This window comes from Amblyomma mixtum, chromosome 1, assembly GCF_055824585.1.
Source record: "Amblyomma mixtum isolate Tamu chromosome 1, ASM5582458v1, whole genome shotgun sequence".
NCBI lineage: Eukaryota > Metazoa > Arthropoda > Arachnida > Ixodida > Ixodidae > Amblyomma > Amblyomma mixtum.
This window is the reverse complement of record NC_143012.1, coordinates 178,039,434-178,064,677: the sequence shown is the minus strand read 5'-3', so window position 1 is coordinate 178,064,677 and position 25,244 is coordinate 178,039,434. Positions and strand designations below refer to the sequence as shown.

The following is a 25,244-nucleotide window of genomic DNA, read 5'->3' as shown; positions in this document are numbered from 1 at the left end:
ATTCAGGAAAATGGAGTGCCTCAAGGATGTATTTTAAGCACAACTCTTTTTATTGTAAAAATGAATTCTCTTAACAAAATAATACCAAAGTCTGTTATGTATTCACTTTATGTGGACGACCTCCAGATAGCTTACACATCCTCCAACATATCAACATGTGAAAGACAAATACAGCTAACAATAAATAAACTGACAACATGGGCAGACAAAAACGGTTTCCGATTTTCACCACAGAAAACAATGGCCATTCCGTTTTCACTCAAACGAGGCTTACAGGCAGACCCCACCCTACACCTGAACGAAATAGATTTACCCGTAAAAAATGAACATAAATTTCTAGGCATAACATTTGACAGAAAACTCACTTTCCTGCCTCATATTAACGCGTTAAAAAAGAAAACTTCCCGATCACTAAACATACTCAAAGTCCTTTCGCATAAACACTGGGGTTCTGACAGAGCAAGCCTTCTAAAAATTTATCGTTCCGTGGTACGATCCTCATTAGACTATGGTAGTATAATATATGGTTCAGCAAGACCCTCGTACTTGAAGCGACTTGACCCAGTGCACAATTTAGGTTTACGTCTTTCAACTGGTGCTTATAGGACGTCGCCTATAACCAGTCTTTATGTTGAATGTAATGAACCATCACTTACAGACAGACAAATCATGCTCACATGCTCATACATTCTAAAAATCCGTTCCCTACCGAAACATATCTGTTACGAAATAGTTACAAAGTGTCCATCCAGAACACTTTTTAATAACAAACCACAAACTACCAGGCCACTCCTCCTGCGTTTTGAAGAGATGTGCGAGAGTCTCGGGGTACTAAACACGTTGCCTAACATTGCGCTCAGAGGAGAGCCACTACCTCCATGGTACAACTTTCCTCCAATATGCGACTTCACTCTTACACAGTTTCACAAAACGCAAACCCCACAACAACATATAGTACAAGAATTTCTCGCACTCGAGGTAAAATACAATGGTTTTACGGACTTTTATACGGACGGTTCAAAAACAGATGCCTACGTAGGAAGTGCAGTAGTACGGTGTCATGAGAAAGAAATAATCAGACTTCCACAGTGTGCATCAATTTTGACAGCCGAATGTTATGCTGTAGGCTTAGCCGTAAAAAAAGTATTAAATGAAAACCTCAGAAACAGTATAATTTACACAGACTCTCTTAGTTTACTTACAGCTCTCCATTCTAGAAATGCAATTACTCCGATCCTCGGTGACATCATACACAACATAGCAAAAGCCATAGCTCAAGGAAAAAACATAAAACTTTGTTGGGTGCCGAGTCACGTCGGAATTAAAGGCAACGAGAGAGCAGACCTCTGCGCTGCGCAGGCTCGTAGCAAGCAAATAACGAAAGTAGATATTCCCTTTAAAGATTGCATGAACTCGGTACTTTGTGAAATAAAGAAAAAATGGCAGTCTGCCTGGGACAATGAAGCCAACAACAAACTACACTTCATAAAACCAGTTTTAAGAGAATGGAAATCCTGCACCCACCAAGAACGCTTCAAAGAAGTCATTCTTTGTCGTCTTCGCATAGGACACACTCACCTGACACACAATTTCCTACTGACAAAAAAAGATCAACCTATTTGCGAGGAATGCGGAGTTGAAGTTACGATTAACCACATTTTATTCTCTTGTACGAAATTGGAAAAAATAAGGAAAAAGTACTTTACTCAATTTTATAACGAATACATCCCTTTTCACCCTAAACTGCTTTTAGGAGATAATGCAATTGTTGATATATCACATGTTTTTAGCTTTCTTAAAGAATCAGGATTTCTTAATTGTCTCTAAATGTGTTTTACCCACTGGTCTGTTTTAATTCTAATGCACCTCGGCCACTTTCTCACTCCCGAGAAGACGGCTGAGGTCCCTATTCCATTGGTTGGGGACCTCGAGATCCTTGCACAGCCAAGGATGGCTGCTGAGGTGTCCAACCCTCTTTAAAGCTTTGACCATAAGTCACTTCTAAACTTTTGTCTTACGTTTATACTAGGTTGCATGAATTAACTTTTTAGGCCCTTTACACCACCGTTCATTTAGTCTTTTGTATAACATCCTATATAAAACAATTTTCTTTACCCCGAGCTTGGCGCATGATAGCCTTAGTTGCTTATGCGCCATTAAACACAACACAACAACAACAACGAGTAAAGAACTAGTTGATGTCAAGCGTTTGTCCTGCGTGCTTCTTGTCCCTGTCTTTTTATTGCTCTTTTCTAAGTTCAACATGTATTACCAACTCGCCCAACTTTCTGCATTGCTTGAAGTCCTTTCTAGTACACTGGGCCCTGTGTTACCTCTTTCTTTATGTGTGAATCCTTCAGTTACCTTCGTCAACCTTATTGCTGTCACTACTTGTAGAGCAAGATCCTATTCCTTTTGCCTTCGTCATCATCTTGTTCCTGACGAGCTGCAAGGTATCTTCAAACCATGCTTCCCTTCTTCGAGGCTTGCAAGAAGAATCACCAAGATAGTCCGTTCCGAAATTTGGCGACAGGTGCGACATCTTCAGGTGGTTCTGCGCGCGTTTTCCTCTTCAGTGCAACTTGCTGGTGAAGTCGGTGACGCTCTGTTTCGTCGTTTGACACGTGAAGCCGCCAAGCAAACGGATTTCCTGTGGAATCGGACTCTGCCCTCTCTGTGTGCCTGGTCCAAGTCAAGACAAAAGAATGAAGTCTCGTCGGGAAAGGTGACTTGCCTCGGTGAATGTTCTTTACCGCAACCCGTGGCTGAGGTGTTGCGTTGTGCCTCGAAATTTAGCAAAGAACCTAATGAATCTCCTGTTGGTCTTCTGGCTATGGTAAGAGGAGTAGCAGCACATGTTGATGCGGAGGACAAGGGTCGGTTTATTTCCGAAGCCGTTGACTGCATTTCATCCAAAAAGAACGTCAAAAAGAGGAACAAAGATGTAATTTCTGCTATTAACTACCTTCGAAACAATGACATAGCCCTGTTGGTTAGCGACAAGGAAGGAGGGTTTGTCGTCATGCCAAATTCTTTGTACCGTGAAAAGGCCGATCAGGCATTTAATAAGAATTTTGTTAACTTTACCTCTTCCCGGGCAAAAGTGAAAAAACGAGCGTTCGAACTATGTGAGAGTTTGAATCTACCGAAGTTGTGCAAAAGTATCTCAGCAGCAAAAAGAGACGGGTTGCGTGCCTTTTTTTCTGCAAAAACCCACAAGGAAGGGGTGTCTTTTCGTGCCATTGTTACGGAAAGGGACTCCTGGCAAGGTGCGGTATCCAGAGAGAGAGAAAGGCAGGGATGTTAACTAGAAAGGATTCCGGTTGGCTACCATGCACAAGGGAAGGGAATGAGGGGAATTAAAGAGGAAAGAGAGAAGTAACGGGAAATGATCACAGTCTGTCAATTAAGGCAGTCGCTCAGATTTTTGCAGAAACATATCAGCTCGTTACCTTTCATGGATCCTTTCATGATTCGAAGTTCGTCGGAAGTCATAAGCTACCTAAAGAACAGGGGACAAGCTTCTGAGAGCCTGTACGCTTTCTCTTTGGATGTGGTAGATTTGTTTTATTCTATCCCACAGTCGGATATGCTGCGGGCTGTAAGAGATCTTATCGAAGCATCGGGTGCTGTCGCATTCCAAAACTTGACGGGTTTATCTATTGACAACTTCTTAGAAGTGCTTCGTTTTTACCTTGCATCAACATTTGTTATTCATAACGGACAGTCTTTTCTTCAAAAAGAAGGCATATGCATTGGTTCCTGCCTTGCCCCCATTTTAAGTGACGTCTTTTTAGCCCATTGTGACAGGCGCATTAGCGACAGCCTTGATAAATCTGTTGTTGTCAAAGTGTTTAGGTATGTGGATGATTATCTTGTGGTTATGAAATCGTCAGAAGGTGGCCAAAGTAGCAATGCTATAAAAAATGTCATCAAGGTGTTCGAAAATTATTCCCACGGTCTGCTGTTTACGTGTGAGGTACCTTGACGTTTGTTTAACTCTAGATAAGGATAAAGTCTGCTGGGTGTATCAGCCGCGTACCAAAAAAGGCATTTTGAACTATGATTCGGCCCACTCAAAGGTAGTAAAGAGGGGGATTGCCCTAAATTGCATACGTGAGGCCCTCAACAAATCGTGTAAGCATAAAGTCTCGGCCAGTGTGCAGATGCATTCACAGCGCCTGAAAAGGGCTGGTTTCCCACAAGAAATCATCGCCTCTGTGGTTGAAAGCCTAGTGAAGGACCTAAACTTTGGGAAGCGAAAAGAAAAGGCACCCAAGACTAGGCGTCCGGCGGTGATCCCCTACATACACAACGTGTCGCACCGGCTTAAAAAAGTGGCCGAGAAGTGCGGGGTATCCGTCGTGTTTTCAGCGCCCAATAAGCTCTCACAAATGTGTCGAGCTGTCAACGACGTGAATGACCATCCTGGGTGCACAACGAAGCATGCCACCCGTTTCACAACCTGCGTCACAGGGGTGGTCTACGAGATTCCGCTCTCGTGCAAGAAATCGTACATTGGCCAGACAGGCAGGTGCCTGAACGATAGGTTGAGGGAACACCGTCGTGCTGTGCAAGCTGTAGCAACGGATGGGCACCTAGCAGAACACTGCAAGTCATGTAAAAAATGCAAAGCAAATCAGCCGCAGTTCAATGCCACACGCACGTGCGGTTAAAGAAAAGAGAGGCTTCACAGAGAAATTATAGAGGCCTATCGTATTGTAAAGAAAGCTGAAAATTGTATCAGCACTCCTTCCCTGACCTTATCACGCAAGGAAATTGCTTTCCTTGATACCTGTTCACGCTAAACACACTTGTGATAAAGCCGATTCATAGTTTGGTTAATAATTTGTTTCCGCCCTCTATGTATCTGTATATATGTGTTTTTTCCCGAGTAAAGAACTAGTTGATGTCAAGCGTTTGTCCTGCGTGCTTCTTCTTCTTCTTGTCCCTGTCTTTTTATTGTGTTTTTCTAAGTTCAACATTACTCCCTGTTCGGCTAGTTCTTCTTCCATTTCCGCATCGGTACTCTGTAGGAGTTCATATTCAGATATGACGCCCTTTGAGTGGTTCAGGGTGCGGTGCGGGGTTACCTGTACGCTCATTTCTCCAAGATTCTGTAATGACATCAGTTTGGTGCTCTGTTCTTTTGTGTTTATTTCTACAAGGAGATCTCCGGTTCGTTGCTTTTTTGCTTTGTAGTCTTTGCCTACACAACTTTTTAGGGTGTTGGCGATGACAAATGCAGATAGGTTGGCTACCGGTACATTAGTGTTTGAGTGAAGCATAAAAAACTTCGCAAACGTTTCTGGCTTCTGTGGACTCAGTTTCTTCACATCGGTGCGACCCCTTTTCGGGGGCCGATCAGATTTTTTTGCAGATTTTTCCATACGGCATGTACTGACTAAGGGTTCCCAATATTTTGTCGCCTCTGATTCACCCTTATACACAGAGGAAGGTCCCGGGACTCCCCGCCTGTTAGACAGACGAGGAGCCCATCGGCCGAGGATTGACCACATCCTCGACCGCCACCGTTCAAGGTTTCTTCCTTCCACCTTTCAACCTATCGCCACGGTACGGATGACAGCTTCGGTATGGGGGCTAAGGGTCCGTGGTGGCGCCACGCACTAACACCTCATTACACAAGGTGCCCCTGCGGGTTTTTCCGCGAGCTGTGGAGGCTGACCAGCATCAGTAAGTCATAGGGCACTCCTGTTTCATTTTGAATGGGCAAAAATCTAATACCGTAGGAGTCCAGGTGTAGATCTTTCTTGATAGTTCTTTGGAGGACGTCCCAGTGAAAGATGGGGTCCCAACAATCCAGGAATACGTGTTCTATTGTCTCGGGCTTCTTGCATAGGATACAGTTAGTTCTCCAGGGGACGAAAATCCCCTTTTCGTTCAGCCATGTTTTAACAGGGAGCGTATTTGAATGTAACTGGTAGAAAAACGTTTTCATAGATGGGTTAACGGGCATGCTTTTAACTCTTTTTAAAACATCCTGCCCTGGACTCCCACGGTGCAGGCTTCAGTAAAGAGGAATTGGCATCATTACATCCACTAATTCCTTATACAGCTTTTTCTTTGAAACTTTACTCAAGTAGTCAAGAGAAAACCGCACTTGGAGAAGCTTGAAAGAGAGTGCAACCTCTCTCATGTACCCCACGACGGAACCACGCATATTCTCTCTCGCAGACACCACAATTTCAGGAAGCAGCCTCTGCAATCGCAGCTGAATAACAGTCCGCAATAAACTGTCCGACTGATCACGGAGGAACATAAATCGCGATACAACCTGGCGTAAAAACAAATGAACAAGACCAAGGCCCCCACCTTTGACAGGAATAAACAAATTGGTGCGACTGGTTCGTTCCCATGTCGACGCCCAGACAAAAACAGCAAAGACGCGGTGAATTCTTTGAATATTGGCTCGGGATGCACTCAATACATTCATTAGGTACCATATCTTTGACACAAGGAAAATGTTAGACAGAGGCGCGCGAAAACATCGATAGCTGCCTCCCTTGCCACGAGTCGGGCTTCTCCTTCGCCCTTGACGCTTCATCGTTCAAGCAGTCATTGGGATTCCGATAACATTCGAGAGGCACGCCAAGATACCGCGTTGGCAGTTTTGACCACTGCAATCGACAGAAGTATTCCGGTGCATCATCCCAATTACCGTGCCAAAACCCACAGCTCTTGTCCCAGTTTATCAGGCAGCCAGTTTGTTGACATTACTTTTCGACTAGGCTGGTAACATCAGGAACACTGTCCTTGTTTGAGCAAAAAATGGCAACATCATCTGCATAGGCGAGGACTTTCATATGGGATGATGACTGCAGTTGAAAGCCGGAAATACGGTTACTGTTAATTATGGCCAAGCAGAGTGGCTCTATGTAAGTCGCGAACAGTAGGGGCGAAAGAGGGCATCCCTGCCTCACTGAAGAATTAACTTCTATTCGGTCTGTCAACTCCCTATTTACGATTACTCGCGTGCTGCAGTTCGCATAAGCCATTCTCACGCCTTCCGCTACAACGCGCCCTACGTTAAAATGGTCAAGAATGCAAAAAAGAACGTCATGTGAAACCCGATCGAAGGCCTTCGCAAGATCCAACTGAATCATTGCAATGCGCACCCCAAGGGCGTCACTGCATTCCAGTATGCTACGTGCAACGTGTATGTTTGTCACGATGCTCCATCCTTTGATGCCACAAGTCTGGCGTGGTCCAACTAATGTTTTGATTACGCCCTGTAATCTCTTTGATATAACTTTCATATATATCTTGTAATCTACGTTGGTGAGGCTTATCGGCCGATAAGAGCCCACCAACAAGCGATTCTCTGGGTCGTCTGTTTTGGGAATCAGGACAATGTGTGATGTAGTAAAAGAAAGTGGAACTTTTTTGCGCTCGTACGCCTCAGAGAGCACGTTGAGCAGAAACGGAGCTATCATGCATTTGAATTCTTTGTAGAAATTGGCGCTTAGTCCATCTGGGCCAGGTGCTTTTCCGTTTTGCAGTTCATCTATCGCGGATTCAATTTCTCCGACACTAATTGGCATCTCAAGGCGCACCTTCACTTCATCCTCAAGCCTTGGCAATAGGGGCAAAAAATGAACCAGAAATGCTTCATCCATCTCCCGCTTATTTCCGAGAAGGCCGTTAAAGTGGTCCATTATAACCTTCTGGATAACTTTCGTGTCGCTAGAAATTTCAGCCCCGTGTCTTATCTGCGCGATTTCTTTCTGGTGAATGTAACGCTTTTCGTCGGACAAAGCCCGTTTAGTCGGCGTTTCACCAGTCCACAATTTCTGAGACCTAGAGCGAATGACGGCTGCTTTGTACTTGTCTGTGTCTATTTGTTCAAGCTGGGTTTTTACTCCTCTCAATTCTTTCAAAAAAAGGCCGGGCTCAGAACTTTCCATGCAGGTCAGGAATTTTAACTGCTCATTCAATTCAGTTTCCTTTTCTTTCTCTTTATGCTTATTAAGACAACTCTTTTCTATTGCTCTAGGAGCACACGCTCCTGTCGCCTTATGTCTACAAGAAACAAATTTAGGTCCCCAAAAAAATAACTTTCTAAAGAATTACACTGTTTTCCGCCGCGATCGGGAACAGGCGAGCCGACTATCGGGAGGCGTAGCCATCATAGTGAAAAGCGGCGTCCCGGCTCGAGAGCTTAAACTGAAAACAAGACTTGAAGCTGTCGCAGCCACTCTGTTTGCCCATAAAACCATCACAGTGTGCTCACTATATATCGATCCGCACTTTAATTTAACACTATATGACTTAGAGGATCTTTTAGAGCAGCTACCAGAGCCATACCTGGTAGTTGGAGATTTTAATGCACATTCATATTTTTGGGGAAGTGAGAAAACTGACGCTAGAGGCCATCTCGTAGAGGATTTTATTTTATGCAATGACGTCTGTTTACTCAACTCTAATAAACCTACATACTGCTCCCCAACCTCGGGGAAAATGAGTGTTTTAGATTTGTCTTTTAGTTCACCGTCTGTTTTTAACGATTTTAGCTGGAGTGTTTTAGACATCCATATGGAAGTGATCATCTCCCTGTCGTAATAAGTCTTTCATCCTCGCTAACAGTTATTCCCACAAAACCACGATGTTGGAAGCTAAATTTAGCTGACTGGCAACTTTTTACAGCACAAGCTACATTAGAGAAAATAGTTTTAGAAAATGTTGACATCAATGAGATAAATGAAGAATTCACGAATTGTATCTTAGCTTCCCCGCAGGGAGGCGTCTGCAGCATGCAGACGTTGGTGAGTGGCGACACCACGGGGTTAACCCGAGCATCCGCAGGGACATCCCCGCAGGGGGATGATGGTGAACAATGCATCACCACGGACCCGAGCATCCGCGCTTAGCCGTGCGTGGCATCGCCGTGTCCGGGGAAAAGGGGATCCTGGTGGTTGAGCCGATGCCGAGCGTTTGGACCCTTAAGGCCCCTCGGCGGAGGCAACACACCACTTTGGCCCCAGCTTCCTGTAGACGGCACCTCCGGCCTGACCCGACCGGGGGAAATCGGCAGTCGCCTTTTCCTGTTCTCCTCTCATCTTTCACTTTCCTATCTCCTTTCTTACAACTTTCCTGTATCCTCCTCCCTTCTTTGTTTTTTCCTCTTTTTCCTGGCGGCGAGGGTTAACCGTGTGTGACCAACTACCCTGAGTTGAGTCATATTAGGTTATAGTTAAGGTGTACAGCTGGCGTGGGCAGGACTTTCAAGTTCCTGTCGCGTCCCCTTGTTGGACTCCATGGTGGGTGGCTGGCACCATGACCGAAAAACCAAATTTTTTTATGGCTCCCCCCCCCCCCCCTTCCAAACTTGATCGCTCTCTGAAAAGAGTGCGGAACGAAGCAGCAGACTTTTTTTCGAAAAAGAAACCGACATTCACTAAGTTTCATGTTATACACAGTAACTGTGAACAAAAGCAAGCCCGAATCATATCCCCATTTCTTGTTACCAAATGCCTAACAGATACCTTAGGGCCTGGCTACAAGGTATCCAAAATGTCAAGCGGCGACCTACTCCTCGAACTACGCGAGAGCATCCAGTGCTCGAAACTTGCAAACATCGATTCCATAGGGGACATCTCTGTCTCCGTGACTCCCCACCGATCCCTCAACTCAGTCAAAGGCGTTATCTCAGAAGCTGACTTTATCCACCTAACAGAAACTGAAATGCTTCAAGGACTATCCGAACAAAATGTCATAGACGTCCACAGGATCAAAATCCGCAAGGATAACAAGGAAATAGACACCAAACACATGGTCCTCACATTTAACACCAGCAGCTTGCCCGAAACAATCGAAGTAGGATACCTGAAAGTCAACGTAAGACACTACATACCCAATCCCCGTCGCTGTTTCAATTGCCAGAAGTTTGGCCATGGCTCACAAAGCTGCCGCGGCCGCAAAACCTGCGCGAAATGCGCATCAGAGGACCACCAGTCTGAGGAATGCGACGCAGCACTACGCTGCGCAAACTGCGAAGGCGACCACGCTGCGTACTCCAGGGCGTGTCCGTCCTGGAAAAAGGAAAAAGAAATCATCACCATTAAGACCAAAGAAAACATTTCATTCAAAGAAGCCAGAAGGCGTTTTGCACTTAACAACACATTCTCCTTCACAGCGAAACCAAACTTCGCTGATGTGGTGCGCAGGGGCGTAGCACCACACAGCACTCCGGCACCTGCCGCGGCCACTTCCACCGCGCCTGTGGCAGTGCCATCCACGCCCCAGGCAGAGACAGCGAAAGCTGCTCTGCCAACTACAAGCCAGGGAGTGCCGGCCCACGGGTCAACACCCCGCAGGACTTCCCCCCGTCGGGGGAGGCCCGACACCCACACACCTGCGGAATCTCCGCGGTCGTCCAGCACCTCTTGCGAGGTGATAGACCAAACTCCCAGCCCGCCTGCTTTACAGCGGCGGAACAGCTCTCTTGAGCGGAAAAAAGGCAGGGCCACCATAACGGCCCCAGAACATAAGTAAACTCTCAATCGTTCCTATCCCAAACATAAATATGGCTTTCCTAGTTCAGTGGAATTGTAGAGGAATGTTGAGGAACTACAATGACATAAAAGATATCCTAGGGTCAATCTCGCCCGTAGTCTTATGTCTTCAAGAAACAAATCTAGGTCCACAACATACAAATATCCTGAAACATTATAAAACTTTTAGACGCGATCGTGAGCAGGCAAATAGACTATCTGGAGGCGTTGCGATCGTCGTGCAAAGCGGCGTCCCTGCTCGAGAAGTCACACTCAAAACAAAACTTGAAGCCGTCGCGGTCAGTGTCGTCAGCCATAAAACAATTTCTATCTGTTCTGTATATATTCCTCCACATTTTACATTAACAGTCCACGATTTACAAGAACTTATCAATGAACTTCCAGAACCGTATCTAGTAGTTGGGGACTTCAACGCTCACTCCCCTTTTTGGGGAAGCGAGCGCTGTGACTCTAGAGGTCAAATAATAGAAGATTTTATCATCACAAACAATGTATGTCTTTTAAATAGAGGAAAAGCCACCTACTGCTCCCCTACCTCGGGAAAAATGTCCTTTTTAGATTTGTCATTTAGCTCACCTTCTGTTTTTAATGATTTTAAATGGGATATCATTGGTAACCCATATGGCAGTGACCACCTCCCTATACTAATCACTTTAACATCCCCACCGGAAATAATCCCCACAAGGCCACGGCGCTGGAAGCTTCATCTTGCCGACTGGTCACTTTTTAGAGCAAAGGCAAATTTAGAAAATATACTTTTAGATAATCTCTCCATCGACCAGATAAATGAAAAGTTCACTAATTGTATCATATCTGCCGCCCTCACAGCTATTCCACAGTCGTCAGGAGTGGTGCAACAAAATCATAAAATATGGTGGACAAAAGAGTGCAAGGAAGCAAAAAAACTACAAAACAGAGCTTGGGGTAAATTTCGCAGGTATCCGACACATGAGAATCTCATAAATTTTAAAAAAGCAAGAGCTAAAGCTCGGTACGTCCGTCGTAGTGCCGAGAAAAAATCATGGCAAACTTACGTCTCTTCTATAAACAGTCACATCACATCTAAAAAAATGTGGGAACATGTGCGAAAATTAAATGGTAACTTTTCACCATTCACAATTCCTTTATTGACAACACCTGGCACACAAACAAGCATAGGGGAACAGGCAGACATATTGGGAGAACATTTCGCAGCAGTTTCAAGTTCATCACACTACGCACAGTCTTTTTTAAAATACAAAAACACAGCCGAAAAACAAAGACTTCCAACTAGTGGAGGGGCAAACCAAAAATATAACAGTGTGATTACCCTCCAAGAAATAAATACAGTACTGTCTGCTGGTAAAAAAACCGCTCCAGGATCCGACCAAATCCACTACGAAATGCTGGCCCATCTCTCTCAACCTGCCGTAGAAGCACTTTTAAAGTTCTTTAACACAGTTTGGATATCGGGAAAAATACCTGAGGCCTGGAAAAAAGCTATTATTGTGCCGCTTCTTAAACCTAGTAAACCCCCAACCTCCCCTAGCAGTTATAGACCCATAGCCCTGACCAGTTGCCTCGCCAAATCCTTCGAAAGGTCCTAAATATACGACTAACCTTTGCTCTTCAATCCTGTGAACTTCTTGATATCCACCAGTGTGGTTTTAAAAAGGGATGCTCAACTACAGATCACCTAGTCCGTCTCGAAAATACAGTCAGACAAGCTTTTATACACAAACAACACTGTCTTAGTGTCTTTTTTGATTTAGAAAAAGCATATGATACAACCTGGAGGTTCGGAATTCTTCAGGACTTAGCTGAACTTGGCATCCGTGGCAGAATGCTGAACTCCATTAAAGACTTTTTATCTAACCGCTCATTTAATGTCCGTCTAGGCTCAACCCTTTCGAGGGATTTTATTCAGGAAAATGGAGTGCCTCAAGGATGTATTTTAAGCACAACTCTTTTTATTGTAAAAATGAATTCTCTTAACAAAATAATACCAAGGTCTGTTATGTATTCACTTTATGTAGATGACCTCCAGATAGCTTACACATCCTCGAACATATCAACATGTGAAAGACAAATACAGCTAACAATAAATAAACTGACAACATGGGCAGACAAAAATGGTTTCCGATTTTCCCCACAGAAAACAGTGGCCATTCTGTTTTCACTCAAACGAGGCTTACAGGCAGACCCCACCCTACACCTTAACGAAATAGATTTACCAGTAGAAAATGAACATAAATTTCTAGGCATAACATTTGACAGAAAACTCACTTTCCTGCCTCATATTAACACGTTAAAAAAGAAAACTTCCCGATCACTGAACATACTCAAAGTCCTTTCACATAAACACTGGGGTTCTGACAGGGCAGGCCTTCTAAAAATTTATCGCTCTGTGGTACGATCCTCATTAGACTATGGTAGTATAGTATATGGTTCAGCAAGGCCATCGTACCTGAAACGACTGGACCCAGTGCACAATTTAGGTTTACGTCTTGCAACTGGCGCTTACAGGACATCACCCATAAATAGTCTTTACGTTGAAACAAATGAACCATCTCTTACAGATAGAAGAAGCATACTTACATGCTCATACGTTCTAAAAATCCGTTCCCTACCAAAACATATCTGTTACCCTATTGTTACAAATTGCCCATCGAGAACACTGTTTAATAGCAAACCACTAGCTATCAGACCACTCCTCCTGCGTTTTGAAGAGATGTGCCAAAACCTCGGCCTACAAGATGCATTACCTGACATTGCTCGAAGACAAGACCCACTGCCTCCATGGTACAATTTTCCTAAAATCTGTGATTTCACCCTTACTCAATTTCATAAAAAACAAACTCCACGACAACATATAGAACAAGAATTTCTTGCACTCGAGCAAAAATACAGTAAGTTCACAGATTTTTATACAGATGGCTCAAAAACAGATTTTTACGTAGGAAGTGCAGTGGTGCGAGGTAATTCGGAGAAAACAGTAAGACTTCCAAATTGCGCATCCATCTTCACTGCAGAATGTTATGCAGTCTGGCTGGCCATCGACAAAATATTAAAGGAGCACCTCACAAACAGTATAATCTACACAGATTCCTTAAGTGTGCTTACAGCTCTCCACGCTAGAAACGCTACCACTCCTATTCTTGGTGACATTATACACAGCATAGTAACAGCCGCAGCTAAAAAACAAAATATAAAACTCTGCTGGGTCCCGAGTCATATCGGAATAAAAGGGAACGAGAAAGCAGACTTGTGCGCTGCTCAAGCTCGTAGGATGGAAACAAAAAAAGTGAACATACCTTTTAACGATTGCATGAAATTAGTACAACGGAAATTAAGGAAGAAATGGCAGTCGGCTTGGAACAGTGAAGTCAATAATAAACTACACTTAGTAAAGCCGGTTTTAGGGGAATGGAGGTCGTGTGACCACCAGGAACGCTTCAAGGAAGGGATTCTCTGCCGTCTCCGAATAGGCCACACTCACCTTACACATAACTTCCTGCTAACAAAACAAAACAAACCTGTTTGCGAAGAATGCGGAGATGAACTTACCGTTAACCACATTTTATTCTCTTGTGCGAAACTGGAAAAACTAAGAAAAAAATACTTCACTGAATTTTATAATGAATGCATACCTTTTCACCCAGCAGTGCTTTTAGATGATAATGCCATTGTTAACATACCTTCTCTTTTTAGCTTTTTAAAAGAAGCAGGCGTGCTTGAAAAACTGTAAATTTCGATCCGCTAGTTCACTTTATTAGGTGATACACTTCAGCTACTTTCTCATCCATGAGAAGAAGGCTGAGGTTTTTATTTGTCGGGTTGGGAGCCTCGGGATCCTTGCCCAGGCAAGGATAGGCGCTGAGACTACCTGACCTTCTTGATGTTTTTAACATTAGCCATGTCTAAATTTCGTTTCTTCCATTATTACTAGGTAGTACAGTATTATTAGGCCATCTACACCAGCGATGATTTTTAACATTTTTGAAAATTATACAGAAAACTCATTCTATACCTTGAGCTTGGCGCATGATGGCCTTAGCTGCCTATGTGCCATAAAACCCAACACAACACAACACTGTATCTTAGCTGCCGCACATTTAGCTATTCCTCAATCCTCTGGAATAGTAAAACAAAATCACAAATACTGGCACAAAAAAGAATGTAAAGATGCAAAAAAGAAAAAAAACAAAGCCTGGGGCATTTTTCGGAGATATCCAACACATGAGAATCTCATAAACTTTAAAAAAGCAAGAGCAAAAGCACGATACATCAGACGCAACGCAGAAAGGGCATCATGGCAACAGTACATATCCTCGATAAACAGCTCAATAACATCCAAAAAAATGTGGGAGCAGGTGCGGAAATTCACTGGAAATTTCACTCCTTTCACATTTCCAATGCTAACAACACCCGGTACTCAAACAACATTAGAAGAGCAGGCCAACATATTGGGTGAGCATTTTGCTACAGTATCAAGCTCAGCCAACTACACACACTCCTTTCAAAAGCACAAAAAAATGGTAGAAAAACAAAAACTTCCCTTCAGAACATGCATACATGAAGACTACAATCAGCTTATTACAACGCAGGAACTAAACACAGTACTAACATCCGGTAAAAAGACAGCACCAGGCCCAGACAATATACATTATGCCATGCTTGCTCACCTCTCTGAGACTGCCATAGAGGCTCTCCTAAAATTTTTCAATAAAATATGGATGAGTGGAGAAATCCCCCAAGCATGGAGAGAAGCAATCATAGTATCCTCTCTAAAACCTGGCCAACCACCAACTAGTCCCACCAGTTACAGGCCAATAGCACTCACTAGCTGTATAGCAAAATCATTCGAAAGCATTCTAAACATCAGACTAACCTTCACACTTCAGTCCCGGCAACTTTTAGATATACACCAATGCGGGTTTAAAAAGACATGTTCCACAACCGATCACCTTGTTCGCTTTGAGAACACAGTCCGGGAAGCGTTCATCCACAAGCAACACTGTATCGGGGTCTTCTTCGATCTGGAGAAGGCTTACGATACCACGTGGAGGTTCGGTATCCTCCGTGACCTAGCGGACCTACGTATCCGCGGCAGGATGCTGAGCTGTTTGAACGACTTCCTGACCAACCGCACGTTCCGAGTCCGCCTAGGCGCAACCTTCTCCAACACTTTTATACAAGAAACTGGCGTACCCCAGGGGTGCATCCTCAGCACGACCTTATTCGTCATCAAAATGAACTCTATAGGAAAAGTAATCCCAAAATCCATAATGTACTCAGTTTACGTAGATGACCTCCAAATAGCATGCACGTCTTCCAGCATACCTACCTGTGAGCGACAGATACAAATAACAATAAATAAACTGGCCACCTGGGCAGATAGAAACGGATTTAGATTTTCTCCTCAGAAAACAGTAGCGGTTCTATTCTCTTTGAGACGAGGCCTACAGGCCGACCCCACACTATATCTAAACCAGACCCCATTACCTGTCAAACAAGAGCATAAATTTCTAGGAGTAACTTTCGATAAAAAGCTCACTTTCTTGCCACATATAAATAGCTTAAAGAAGAAAGGTTCCCAGGCCCTCAATATACTGAAACTACTGTCAAGAAAACGCTGGGGGTCTGATAGGGCATGCCTGTTACATATATATCGTTCTCTGGTTCAATCTAAGTTAGACTATGGGTCCATCGTATATGGCTCAGCAAGACCATCCTACATAAAACGACTGGATCCTCTCCACAATCTTGGTTTAAGGTTGTCTTCAGGTGCTTACAGAACTTCACCAATAGCAAGTCTGTATGTGGAAACGAATGAACCTTCCTTAGAAGATCGAAGAACTGCACTAACTTGTACATACATCCTCAAAATCCTTTCTCAGCCTAAACATCTCTGTTACCCAATTGTGACGAAATGCCCGTCCCGAATACTCTTCAATAACAAGCCTCACGCGATTAAGCCGTTGCTCTTGCGCTTCGAAGAAAAATGCCAAACTCTGGACATACTAAACGAAATTAAAAATATTGCCCCAAGACACGAAGCGCTACCACCGTGGTACATTCTCCCCACAGTGTGTGACGTCACACTAACACGCTTCAGTAAAACCTGTACGCCACACGACCATATAATACAAGAATATCTAGCACAACAAGAAAAATACAGAAATTACACTGCATTTTATACTGACGGGTCAAAAACTCATGCTCATGTAGGAAGCGCAGTAATACAAGGAAAAAATGAACATGCAGTACGACTTTCCTCATGTGCTACAGTTTTCACCGCGGAGTGTTATGCTATTAGTGTTGCGGTACAGAAAATAACAAATGAAAACATCAAAAACAGCATCATTTATACAGATTCACTGAGCGTCCTTACAGCATTAAACTCCAAAAATGCCACAGAACCACTGATGGGAAGCATCATACACAATATAGTAAAGGTCACAACACGAAAACATGTTATAAAATTCTGCTGGGTTCCCAGTCACATTGGCATTAGGGACAATGAGAGAGCCGACATGTGTGCTGCACAAACCAGAACCATGGAAATAAAACATGTGAATTTGCCTCCTAAAGAATACATGAAGTTATTGCATAGCAGACTAAGAGCCAAGTGGCAAGCTTCTTCGGAAAATGAAGGACACAACAAGCTGCATACCATAAAGCCCATTTTAAAAGAATGGAAATCATGCCGCTATAAAGAACGTTTTATCGAAGTAATTTTATGTCCTTTACGCATAGGTCACACACACATCACCCATAACTTCTTATTAACAAAAAAAGACAAACCTGTGTGTGAAATGTGTGGTGAGGAGCTCACAGTAAATCATATTTTAATGTCTTGTTCGCATCTCGAAGAACTTAGAAAAAAAATTTTTACGGTATTTTGCAATGAACACATTCCATTTCATCCCGCATTGCTTTTAGGCGAGGAAGCACTTGTCGAATTTTCACTTGTTTGTAAGTTTCTGAAGAAAGCCAATGTTTTAAATCTATTATAATGTAACCTCTGTACACTTGACATAACATCATCTAACCTTGTGTTTGGCGCATGATAGCCCTAGTTGCTTATGCGCCATAAAACCCCATATAACTAACTAACATTCTTTGAGTGTGACGGCCCAGACATGGCTCATGCGATACGCCCCCAGGGCGATAACGTCCGGGAGCAAAGAATGCTGAGCCAACGCGTCCCGGAAATCTTCCACCCGATACGGGCGGGCCGAGATATCCGCGGGCAAAAAAACTGTATTCAAAACGTAACGCCATGTAGGCAGCCCTGGTAAAACAACCTGATACATACTTTCTTGTTCAGCAGACCTGTTACCGCGGCCAGACACGGCCGCTGAAGCCGCTCCAACGGAGCCCTGCATCCTGCGTCCGTTCACTGGCGTGGCCGGAAGCAGAATCCCCTGAACCACCGACGCAGATGTTCCGTAAGCATACTGCACATCGATCTATAGCATAGTTCGTTGCGGAAGCTGCAAAAGTATAACGTGCGTCGGCCGGGAATCGAACCCGGGCCACCCGCGTGGCAGGCGAGTATTCTACCACTGAACCACCGACGCAGATGTCCCGTAAGCGTACTGCCCATCGATCTATAGCGTAGTTCGTTGCGGAAGCTGCAAAAGTAAAAGATGCGTCGGCCGGGAATCGAACCCGGGCCACCCGCGTGGCAGGCGAGTATTCTACCACTGAACCACCGACGCAGATGTTCCGTAAGCGTACTGCCCATCGATCTATAGCGTAGTTCGTTGCGGAAGTTGCAAAAGTAAAAGATGCGTCAGCCGGGAATCGAACCCGGGCCACCCGCGTGGCAGGCGAGTATTCTACCACTGAACCACCGACGCAGATGTCCCGTAAGCGTACTGCCCATCGATCTATAGCGTAGTTCGTTGCGGAAGCTGCAAAAGTAAAAGATACATCGGCCGGGAATCGAACCCGGGCCACCCGCGTGGAAGGCGAGTATTCTACCACTGAACCACCGACGCAGATGTTCCGTAAGCGTACTGCCCATCGATCTATAGCGTAGTTCGTTGCGGAAGTTGCAAAAGTAAAACATGCGTCGGCCGGGAATCGAACCCGGGCCACCCGCGTGGCAGGCGAGTATTCTACCACTGAACCACCGACGCTTTCTTTTTCTTTATTGCCTGGCTTTGACACAGAAAATTGGACAACACAAACAATCAACAAAAGACAATACACGCTATGTACACACGACTTGTGGTCAGCCAGCATGAATCTGGCTTCGTCCAATTAAAATTCACGCAACGTACAGAGCGGCTCTAGTCTTGAGAGCCACTCCGGAGGCTCCGCAGCGGCTTTCTGAATGGCCAGAAACATGTCCATACTTTAGCGAAAGTAAATTGTGGCAGGTCTTGCGTCTCTGTCACAATGCCAGCCTGCCATTCTGGAGCGCCATATACAGTGGAGGCCTGTCAGCATTATTAAATCGAAAGGCACCCCACCCTCATTTTCAACACATAAGTACCGGATGCCATACGGGTCTAGTGGAAATTCTTTCTTTAAGGTTCGCTGCAATACATCCCAAAAATAAACCCCTTCCCAACAGTGTAAAAATTCATGGTCTATTGTTTCCGGCTTCCTGTAAATTAAACAGTGAGATCCCCAAGGTAAAAATAATTCCTTTCCCTCAAAAAATTTTTTAACCGGTAAGGTTCCGGTGTGCAGCTTAAAAAAGAAGGATTTTGTTCCTGATGGCACCTGCATGTTTTTAACTCTCTTTAAAACATCTTTGCCTTGGCCTCCACTGTACAAGGCCCTGTACAAGGGCACCGGGAAAACTACATCGCACAAAGCACGGTACAGTTTCTTTCGCTTCACAGTCGACAGAAAGTCATTTGAAAACCGCGCGGAAAGAAACCTCACACTGGCAACGATTTCCTGGTAAAAACCGGTGACCCTACTGTATACCTCAGCAGTTCCGACTATGTACTCTGGAAGCAGATGCCGCAGCCTAACTTGGCATACGGTACGCAAAAACGGGTCTCTTGTGTCCCGAAGAAACAAAAAAAACGATTGACCAGCTGTCTCAGAAACAAATGGCCCAGTCCCAGCCCGCCGTCTTGAACCCGTCGGAACAGGTTGGTCCGGCTGCAGCGCTCCCATTCAGACGACCAGATAAAGATGGCGAAAATTCGGTGTAGCTTTTGAATACTTAACCGTGAACAGTGCAGCACCTGCATGACGTACCAGAGCCTGCTGATAAAGAACAATTTGCAAACAGTGGCTCTGGCGAAAATGGACAAGGTCGTTCCTTTCCACTTATCCGCTCTCTCCCGTATCTCCTTGACCTGTGGTTATTTCAAACGCGTTGCCTTCCGGTGCCGTCCTCATAAACCTAAGCCTCCCACCTGCACCCGTTGTCTCACTCCAGGCCATCGCGCCCCCAGCACAGCGTTCCGGCCAAGTGCCGTCGCTGTGCTGCTCCTCTACCCGCTGACCCTTCCGCTCATGTGTGTGCCCAGCCCTGGTGCGTTCATTGCCAGGTGAACACCCACCCCTCCCTCGACCCCACTTGCCCCTTCATCCTTGCTAAGCAACGCGAGTGTGCTAAAGCTGCATACCTCCGACGCCTAGCTTTGCGCCGGGCCACTCAACCCACCACCCCTTCCTCCTCCTCCTCCTCCTCCTCCTCCTCTAATTATGAATCTCCATCATCTCCGATCACGTCACCACCAGGCTCCTACGCCTCCATAGTTAAAGGATCCTCGGTGCCAGCGTCCCTCTCTTCCACTACACCACCCTCTCCATCCTTGACTGACGAGAGCCGCTCCTTCGACCTCCAGCTCGCAATGCTGGAACGCCAGCAGCGAGAGCAGCAGCGCATTTCCCACGATCTACAACAGCAGATACATGCCTTGACTCAAACCCTCCAGACAACCACCTCCTCTCTTACCTCCCAGCTTAGCAAGCTAAATGAGCACCTTGCCACGTTCACCACTCCTTCCTCCAGCGCCCAGGTCGCCCCTTTGGCTGACCTTGTAGAAGCCACCACACAGGCCCATCACACTCGCTTGGTTCAGCTGGAAACTTCGGTTCTCCAGATCCTTACCACCCTCCAAGCACAATCAAAGCAATTGGAATCCTTCGCATCTATGCTCCAATTCGTCCATGAGTTACTGCCCCCGGCAAAAAAGAAGGAACGCGTACCATCGCGTTCCTCTCCACTATCATAATGGCGTTTGGCGAGGACCTCGAGATTGTACAGTGGAACTGCCGAAATCTTTGCCACAATAAGACCCCCCTCCACCAGTATCTACTCACCCGCCCCTCCCTGCCTCATTTTCTCCTTCTCCAGGAGACCCGGACGGCCCGCAATGTCCCAGGCTACCGCGCCTACCATGCCACTACGGCCACACCACTTGCGTCTATTTATGTACGCAGTGACGTGCTCGTAGAGCAAATTGACATCCCCTCCACCCTACTTAAATATTTAGTTGGTGTGGTTTATTACCACCCTTCTTCCCGCATCTCACTCGTCCTTTTGTCTTTTTACAACCCCCCTGTCACTTCCTCTTTATTCTCTGCTCTGGGCAAATTCCTTCACTCTCTTTCTTCTACCTCCCATCTCCTCTTTGGTGGTGACTTTAATGCCCCTCACACACTCTGGGGCTACCCACAAACCCTCAAACCCGGCCGCCTCCTCCATTGTCTGGCCCAGGAACGCCACCTCACCCTTCTTAATACTCCTGGCTCTCCTACTCGAGCGGGCACTGCCTCACAACGCCCTACGACACCCGACCTCACTTTCTCTCGGGGTTCACTTTCCTTTTACTGGGAGGTGACAGCCGAAACTCTTCTAAGTGACCACTTTCTCATCCATATCACCACCTCTCTCTCCCACATCCCTCGCTGTCATCCGATTATTCACACTGACTGGCATGCTTTTCGCACTAATCTCGCCTACGACTCCTTTCAATCCTACGACGACTGGACGTCGCGCATCTCTGCAGCGCTCACGTCCAGTAGCCGTCGCGTTCGCTCTCGTTACCCAATCCAAGACCCAGATCCTCACGTTCTCCGTTTATGGCGTCGCCGTAAACGTCTTCAACGCTCCTTTCGCTCCCAACCACACAATGCCCAACTTTCCTCCCGGATCACTGCTTTGCGGGCCGAGATCGTCGCCCACTGCGCCTCCCTCGAGCACTCTCGTTGGAGTGCTCTTTGTGATGGCCTTGATTCTGCATTGCACTCGCGATCCGCATGGTCTCTTTAAATCCCTCCTTGGCACTAAGCCTGCCCTTGCTCCCACTCTAGCTAAAGCCCTCACTCAGGGGACTCCCTCTGAAGTTTTTGATCAACTCACCTCTCTCTACCTCCCGCCCCCTCTGGCACCCTCCTACCCGGTGTACTCGGGTGGACCTAACCCCGATCTGGACCAATGCTTCACTCTCCGGGAGCTCGAATCTGCTCTGCCTGCTAATTCTACACGCTCGGCTTCCGGTGAGGATGCCATTACATACACCACACTTTGCAACCTTCCTGACTGCGCCAAAGAATTCCTCCTTCAAACCAACAATGAGGCCTGGGAGAGCGGCTGCTTGCCGAGCTCCTGGACATCCTCCCTTATTTCAATGATTCCAAAACCGGGCAAACCTCCCTCTCTCTCTAACCTCCGCCCAATCTCCCTGACGTCGTGCGTTGGTAAGACCCTTGAGCGAATGGCTCTGACTCGCCTCTCTGATTTTCTTGAGGCACGGGAGTTCTTCCCCCATTCTCTCATTGGCTTCCGACGCCGCATCTGTGCACAGGACATGTTTCTGATTCTCCAGCAAACGTTCCTGTCCCCTACACCTACTCAAATTTACGCACTTGTGACCGTCGATGTTCGCAAGGCCTTTGACGGTGTTTGCCACGATCACATCCTTTCTCAACTCGCCTCTTTGGATTGTGGCTCCCGCATGTACTCCTATATCCGCTTATTCCTCTCTAAACGTGTGGCTCGCTTTCGAGTAGATACCCACTTGTCTAACCCACACCACCTCACCCGTGGCACTCATCAAGGTGCTGTTCTCTCTCCTACCCTTTTCAATCTCGCTATGGCCCCTCTCGCCTCCCAGCTAGCTGAAATTCCCGACCTGCATCATATATTTTACGCCGATGACATCACTCTCTGGTGTTCATCTGGCTCTCCCGGTCACGTACAGGACACCCTGCAACGTGGCCTAGATCTCATCGACTCCTTTCTCACCACCGCTGGCCTCTCTCCTGCTCCTGAGAAATCCGAGCTTCTCCTTCTCAACCATTCCTCCTACCAGCGCTCACACAACCACTTCGTCTCTCTCCACCTTTCTGGCTCTCCCATTCCTGTCGTCACACAGTGCAAAGTTCTTGGCTTCCCTTTGCATGCGGCTAAGAATGTGCAATCCCTTCACCGCGCTGTCACCACCTGCCACTCTGTAACTCACCTCCTGCGGCGCGTGGTCACTCGACGCTCAGGTCTCCACGAGGCTCACGCGTGCCGAGTTGCCCACGCGCTGGCCCTCAACAAGGTCTTGTACTTTGCACCCTACGCTTCCTTCACTCAGACTCAACTTAACGCTCTCGAGACTGCCCTTGTGGGCCTCTACAAGGCAGCTCTCAACCTCCCTGTCACTACCTCTACCACTAAGCTCTTTGCCACAGGCCTCTTCCATCCTCTTCGTTCTCTTCTCAGTCTCCATCGTGACTCGCAGCTTGCCCGGCTTTCCCTTACCCGTCAGGGTCAGTGGTTATTGACTCAAGCGGGTATCTCGCCCATTCCAATCTCCCCGTTAACCTCTCCTATTCCCACCCCCGCTCCCAATCTTCGTATCCTTCCCCTCCCGACCAACATGTCCCCCGTCCTGCACGCCGGACGTCGTCATGCGGCCGCACAGCACCATTCCCCTCTCTTTGATACCCAGGGTGTAGCTTACACGGATGCCTCCTTCGTGGCTCCTGGAGGTTCCTGCGGCTACGCCCTGTACCATCCACACCTCCCTGCTCCTGAAACCCACACCAGCGGGCCGTATCTACACCCTCCAGACGCATTGTCCCTCGAGGTCCTCGCCATTGCGCATGCCCTCCAGTCATTTTCCCTCCTTCCCTCTCTCCAAGAGTACACAGTCTATTCGGACTCACAAGCCGCTATACACCACATACAGAAACGCACCCTGACCCCTTCTCTCCAACAGGAGGTCGAACGAGCGGTCTCCGCACTGCAGCCTTCCATCGTTTTCCTCCGCTGGGTCCCTGGGCATTGAGGGATTGACGGCAATGAGCTGGCCCATCAGCTCGCCCGCGACACACTTTTCCGGGCACCGTTGATCCCCTGGCCCAAGCCCTCGGAGGACGGTGGGAGACTCACCCTTCGCCGCACCATAAAAGAGGTCTACCTTGAGCTCCGCCTCGACAAACGCCTTTACCCTCCCCCTCATCCATCACTCACGGTGCCGGAGTCTCGCCTTCTTCGGCACATTCAGATGAATGCAGTTATCACCCCGTCCCGCCTCTTCCTCTATCGCTATCGATCGGACCCTTCCTGTCCCAACTGCCCCTGTATCTATGCGGACCTGGCCCATTGCCTCTTCTATTGCCCGGCTGCTCAGCAGTCGGGTTCCTTCCCCCCACCCTCTCTATCCATCACCACCTGGCTCGACTGGCTTGGCGCTGAAGGGGAAGAAGAACAGCGGCTTCTGGTCGCCCAGGCGGTCGAAATGCTCGGCGTGTAAATTATGGTCGATTAAAAGTTTTTACTACTACTACTTCTACCACTGAACCACCGACGTTTTTTTTTTTATTGCCTGACTTCGGCAAGAAGCACAATACACAAATACACTTACAGAGCACAATGAGCAATAATTAACACCACTATCCGCCTGACGGGGCGTGGCTTCGTCACGTTAAAACTCTTTAAGCGTCACCAAAGGCTCGACTCTTTGGAGCCACTCGGGAGCTTCAGGAGCAAGATTCTGACCTTCAATATACCTATGCATGCACTCCCGAAAATGGATGCGTGCTGGCCGTGCATCAAAATCGCGATGATATCGTGCCATTCTGGAGCGCCAAATACAATGGAGGCCCATTAGCATAATAAGGTCGAATGGTGTCCCATCCTCACTCTCTGCAGGCAAGTACCGAATACCATGAGAGTCCAGCGGTAATTCCTTTTTTAAAGTCCTTTGTAAGGTGTCCCAAAAGTATACCCCCTCCCAACAGTGCAAAAAAACGTGGTCTATTGTTTCTGGTTGTTTACAAATTAAACAATGGGATCCCCAACGTAGAAAGAAATGCTTCCCTTCCAATTCAATGTGGTTTCGCTGAGCGTGCCTTTTTTCGATTCCTAGAGCTCGTTTTGAAGGTGTCTCCCCAACAGCTAAATCTTGCACCCTAGCCCGCACAAGTGCACCGCGATAACGTTCTTCCTCGAAGAGTTCAATTTTGTGTTTTATTTTTCTAATGTCGTCCATCCATTTGCCTGGCTGTTCGCTTTCTTTTTCGAGAAGTTTAGCCAGTAAGGATCTTAAATTATCCTCCTCACGCCTCTCCTCTTGTCGTATACAGCTTGACCTTTCGATTGCTGCTATATTGCCACGTATAATTGCAGTGTTTGTTCGTTCACGCTCAAGGCAGCAGGAAAGGGTCGTTATCACTTTTGTTCGTGACGCGAGAAGCGACCAGACTAATCTCGATTGTTCGCAGCCATGAAAGGCTGCATCTAGGTTTTTCCGG

General features: G+C 46.5%; 5 non-coding genes across 5 annotated transcripts; all 5 read right to left on the bottom strand.

Moving 5' to 3' along the window:
• Window positions 1-18,026: 18,026 nt before the first annotated feature.
• Window positions 18,027-18,097, bottom strand: TRNAG-GCC (transfer RNA glycine (anticodon GCC)). The gene has a single exon. It is a non-coding gene; the product is annotated as a tRNA-Gly (tRNA).
• A 70-nt stretch (window positions 18,098-18,167) lies between these two features.
• On the bottom strand, window positions 18,168-18,238 carry TRNAG-GCC (transfer RNA glycine (anticodon GCC)). Its single transcript has one exon. It is a non-coding gene; the product is annotated as a tRNA-Gly (tRNA).
• Window positions 18,239-18,308: 70 nt separating this feature from the next.
• On the bottom strand, window positions 18,309-18,379 carry TRNAG-GCC (transfer RNA glycine (anticodon GCC)). The gene has a single exon. It is a non-coding gene; the product is annotated as a tRNA-Gly (tRNA).
• A 70-nt stretch (window positions 18,380-18,449) lies between these two features.
• On the bottom strand, window positions 18,450-18,520 carry TRNAG-UCC (transfer RNA glycine (anticodon UCC)). Its single transcript has one exon. It is a non-coding gene; the product is annotated as a tRNA-Gly (tRNA).
• A 70-nt stretch (window positions 18,521-18,590) lies between these two features.
• Window positions 18,591-18,661, bottom strand: TRNAG-GCC (transfer RNA glycine (anticodon GCC)). The gene has a single exon. It is a non-coding gene; the product is annotated as a tRNA-Gly (tRNA).
• Window positions 18,662-25,244: the final 6,583 nt, after the last annotated feature.